Source organism: Tachyglossus aculeatus, chromosome 1 (genome assembly GCF_015852505.1).
Source record: "Tachyglossus aculeatus isolate mTacAcu1 chromosome 1, mTacAcu1.pri, whole genome shotgun sequence".
In the NCBI taxonomy this organism is placed as follows: Eukaryota; Metazoa; Chordata; class Mammalia; order Monotremata; family Tachyglossidae; genus Tachyglossus; species Tachyglossus aculeatus.
Window position 1 is genome coordinate 14,637,373 of NC_052066.1, and position 5,288 is coordinate 14,642,660.

General features: G+C 48.1%; 1 non-coding gene across 1 annotated transcript; it reads left to right on the forward strand.

Annotated features, from left to right (window-relative positions):
• Positions 1 to 227: 227 nt before the first annotated feature.
• On the forward strand, positions 228 to 366 carry LOC119938775. The gene has a single exon (XR_005454503.1). It is a non-coding gene; the product is annotated as a small nucleolar RNA SNORA7 (small nucleolar RNA).
• The last annotated feature ends 4,922 nt before the right edge of the window (positions 367 to 5,288 follow it).

Genomic DNA, 5,288 nt, shown 5'->3' on the forward strand with positions numbered 1-5,288 from the left:
AGCATTCTGACATCTTAAAATGATTCATTTGACTTGCTTTCATTTTTCAAAGACTTCAAAATGAATAAATTCATTTTTCTGTTGACAACTCAATGATGGGAAATATGTTACAGACCCTTGGAGATCAGCATAAAAACCTTCTTTTAGAGAACAATAGAGAATGCTCACGCTGCTCTTGAAGGTAGTAAAATTCCTGGTAGGATTGACTGTTGCCCAGTCAAAAGATCCCCCTCTCGGGGTCGCATCTGGAGAGTTTCCAGTCGTCTACCAGTCTCGGCTACGGGAGGGAGAGACAAGCAGAGGCCTGTCCATTCTATTCCTAGCTTGGGCAGTGGGCTAGCGAGTGGAAGGCAATCTGCTACAAGTCAAAACTCACCCATGCTAGGCAGCAGAGGAATGGGAGAGAGTTGTGGATGGAGACTACAGGTTACTGCATGGCAGAAGACAATGGTAAACCACTTCTGGATTTTTACCAAGAAAACGCTGTAGATCCACTACCAGAGTGATTGCTGATGGAGAGTAGGGCATTCTGTGAGACATATGTCCATGCTGTCGCTATGGGTCAGAAATGTCTTGACGGCATAAGACAAAAATTGAGGCACAGAGAAGTGAAGTGACTTGTCCAAGGTCACACGGCATACATGTGGCAGAGCGGGGATTAGAACGCACTTCCTCTTGCTCCTGGGCCTGTAGTCTTTCCACTAGACCACAGCTGCTTCTCACCCTTGTTTCTGCACAAAGTAAACACTCAATAAATACCATTGTTTGATTGCTTAAGTGTTTGTTGTGGCTGAGCCGGTGCTGATAAGTGAGTGTAAGAAATATCGTGGCTCAGTGGAAAGAGCCCGGGTTTTGGAGTCAGAGGTCATGGGTTCAAATCCCGGCTCCTCCAATTGTCAGCAGTGTGACTTTGGGCAAGTCACTTCACTTCTCTGTGCCTCAGTTACCTCATCTGTAACATGGGGATTAAGACTGTGAGCCCCCTGAGGGACAACCTGATCGCCTTGTAACTTCCCCAGTGCTTAGAACAGTGCTTTGCACATAGTAAGCGCTTAATAAATGCCATCAAAAAAAATATATGTCAGTTCCATGCGGTGCCTTATTTATTGTTGGGTTTTTTCCCCCCTACATTAAAACAGTTCTAGAGCTTCCAAGTCTGATTTTGGCTGTTAAATTAGGTGAAAGCACTTGGCAGATTATAAAATTGGGTGATCCTCCAATATTTCCACCAATCTCCCCAGGGGATGAGATCTGGGGGCTCCAGCAGCTGTTTGTCACAGCAGGAAAAGACCTAGGAAACCTCCTCCCTCCACTTATCTCTTCCCCAGTTGATTGTTAGCTTTCCCCTTCCGTTTTATGTTGTTAACAGTTCATTGAGTATTTACTGTATGCTTATCACTTCCCCATTAAGGAAGGCCCCGGGATTCCTTCTATGTTTTCTAAAGAAACTAAAAGCTTTTTGTAGTCTGCATTCCCTGGAATTGTGGACACATAAACATTATTGGTCTATAGGTATACTGATTTCCTTCACCCATCAGAGTCCATTTACAACCATTCCTGCAAATAGCCCCAATTTTATTTACTTCAAAAGTACTCTTTATGGTAGAACTCTCTGGATATTACCATCTTATCAGAAACACCTTTTGAATTTCAAAATCCAATAACTCTCCTATCGCTAATTAAAATTTAGTGATAAGGTTGTTTAATCACTCTCTCTATTGAACATTCTTGCTTTGCTTTCCACATTAATTCTGGTAACATCATGTTGAATCCTCATCAGACGCCAAAAGAAGGCATCCTTTTTTCTCATACTTAAACCACCAAATTGATAAGGAGTTTCAGCACTCTGGGACTCTGCATTAGCTCTACAGTTCTTTCAGGATTCTAGCCTCAGGAAAACAATTGTTGATCTTGATTACTGTTTGTAAATACTTTGTGTTCAGGGAATGTGAACACATTCACATAACCTGCCTGTTATACCTTCCAAGCACTTAGAAAAACACATTATCCTCTGTGGGTGCTGGGTATTGCTCTATCTCCTCTTTCCTGGACCTGGGATTCAGAGGATGTGCGTGCTAATTTGAGGTCTGCCTCATGTCTGCCGCGTGACCTTGGGTAAGTCATTTCACCTTTCTGTGCCACAGTTCCCTCCTCTGTAAAGTGAAGATTTATAAAATTGTATTTATTGAGCACTTACTGTTTCCAGAGCACCGTACTAAGTGATTGGGAGAGTACAATACAATAATAAATAGACACATTCCCTGCCTACGAGGAACTTACAGTCTAGAGGCGGGGAGACAGATGTTAATATGAGAAAAAATAAATAGATATGGATATTAGTGCTGTGAGGCTGGGAGGGGGAAATGAACAAAGGGAGCAAGTCAGGATGATGTAGAAGGATGTGAGAGAAGAGGAAAGTGGGGACTTAGTCCAGGAAGTCCTCTTGGAGGAGATGTCAATCTTTGAACTGGGTGGGGGGAAAGAGGATATGAGGGAGAGTAATTGTAGGATTTGAGGCATGATGGCATTCCAGGTCAGAGGTAATAAAAATAATGAAGGCATTTATTAAGTGCTTACCATGTGCAAAGCACTATTCTAAGCATTGGTGGGGGTACAAGGTAATCAGGTTGTCCCACAGGGGGCTCACAGGGTTCATCCCCATTTTGCAGATGAGGGAACCGAGGACCGGAGAAGTGAAGTGACTTTGTTGTGCCGAGAATCAGCGAGTGAGACCCAAGTAGAAATTTAGAAGTGGATTTTATTAGCGCGCGGCTGCAAGGGGCCAGGGACCCAGATCAAGCAGCCCCGATCCCATTCTCACTGCGTCTTTTATTCAGTTACAGCAACATGGGAGGGAGCATTTAGGAATTTCAGGAATCCAATTAGGACCAACAGGATGCTGTAAATTCTCTGTTTTTACTGCCTTGTAAAGGTTGTTGTTATCTGCCATATGGCCTTGCATAGATAGGTGTGTAAATTCTGTTATCTTCTGTTGTCACTGTCTTGTCAGGATGTCATCTGACCTAGGACCTTACATAGATAAGTGTTACTTGTTTAATGGCCTTGAAGGCATCTGTTGCAGACAATACAAAAAGGAGTTGTTCTCTTAGCCTGCACAAAATGGAGTCAGTCATGTCAAGTCCGCTAGTGGACAACAGGGATGGCTTTTGTCAGGCAGGTCAGCGTGGGGGAGGCCTTGGTTAGGCAGGTTTTGTGGCGGGAAGTTTTTGCGGGCATTCTTCTTCCGTGAAGAAGGGTGTACAAAGGGATGGGAGGAAGGGATGTGAAAACAAAAATGGATATCAGACAAACCCGATCACAACATTCCCCACTTCTTATGGACAGAGTGTCAAACCCTTGACACGTTTGTGGCGACATTGTCATACCGGCCAACGGGCTCAGTTTGTAGGGATTGATAGTGGAGATCCCTAATGAGGAGCAGCTTAACCGAGTTGATGCGGGACTTAACAAATTCTAGGAGGCGATTCACTAAGCAGGGTCCGACGAGCAGGGCAACTACGAGGAGAAACAAGGGGCCAGCTAGGGCAGACACAAGTGTGGTTAACCACGGGGATGTCCAGAAAAGACTCTGGTACCAGGTTTCGGCCCCTTCACGCTCCCTTTGCCTGTCTGCTAAATTTTTCCTCACCCGAGAGAGGCTCTCCTGAACAACTCCAGAGTTATTCGCATAAAAGCAGCAGGCCTCTCCCAGGGCGGCACAGAGGCCACCCTGTCTCAGAAACAATAAGTCCAAACCCCTCCGGTTCTGGAGGACCATCTCCGCTAGGGAGTCAACCTGTCACTCCAGAGTGGAAATGGAGTGCTCAAGGTGGGTGAGGTCAATATCCACCTGGGTGCGGAGTTCTCTGTAGCTAGCCTCCCCCCGCACCAGTGCGGTAGTGCCCAGGGCGGCAGAACCCGCTAAACCCAACCCCACTAGAATGGGGATGAACAGCGGGGCAGCCCGCTTATGACAGAGGGACCAATCCTCCCGCAGGGAAAAGTGGTCCCACCCATCAGCGCCAGGCAACAAGGACACTCTGGGGACGATGGAGACTAGCACACAGAGAGGGCCACTGGGGTGAGCAAGGAAAACTCGGGCTGAAACACATCGAGTGATTCCGTTCAAACACGCCCACCAGGTGCCCGGTGGGGCGGGGAAGTAAGCAGAACCGGAGGAGGACCGGACCATCACATTGAGGGAGCAGACAGGCGAGTATGGGGAGGCATGGAGGTTCGTGTTATCCGAGATTAAGCAAACCCTAGAGCCCTGGACATCCCCAAGAGTCAACCCTGGCTAGTCCCATTCACAGTTGTCAGAATCGGAGGTGGTAGACACAGGGTTATTGATAGCCACTCCAACATAGTATGGAGGCTGGGCATATATGCATAGCCAACAGCTTAGGCCCAGGTCCGGTCAAGTGGAGTTGATCACCCCCTAAACGGCCTGTAAGAGGCCCATGACTGAAGGATGAGGGGGTTTCTGGCTGGAGGACCCCCCCCTCACCTGGCTCTGGAGAGACAATTTCCCCGGCGGGTGTCTGAGGGGGTGGGACAGCAAAGGACGGGGCCCAAGGACTAGGGAGGATTTTGGGGGGCAGAGCTGATTTCCCAAGGGGGCCGATTGGCAAGTAGAACGTTACGGGGGATTGCTTAGCAATGGTAAAGATAATCCGAGGGTCCACCCAGGCCCTATTTCTGCCATCTAATCTCATGCCCCACGAATGGGGAGTATTCCAGAACCTACTCTCAGGGTCGCGAAGGGTGAGAAACAAGGTTGTGGATACGGGGGTTGGGTCCTTTTGGATAGTCAAGTGCGGATCCATCCCCACGCGGCCTTCTTTGGCCCCACAAGCCGCCCCGCGGAACGAGGATACTACAATGGCGGTCACACAGGCACATTTCGGGCAGAAATGGGACGACCTATCCCAGCCATCTGTAAGGAACCCCGGGCACATTCTTACTTCAGAAAACGGATTACTACAAGGGGAAGCGCCTCCGATCGGGGTGGGGAAGAGGGAGCATAAATCCAACCGGAAATACCGGCCATCATTCAAACCTTGGTTATGGGTCCATGTACCATCTTCTGCATAGAATGTCCAGAGTACCTGATCCCCCTTTTTCATCGTCCAGGTGTTTTTGGGTTTTGGGGCATGAGGGTTGAATGACATCGAGGGAGAGGGGGTCATTAGGGAGGTGAGGAGGAGGAAATGCGGGAGAGTCTTAGCTTTAAGGGGTCAGCCTGTGCCTCCACCTTCCATGTCGGGGCCGCAGCAGGTTTCACTCGA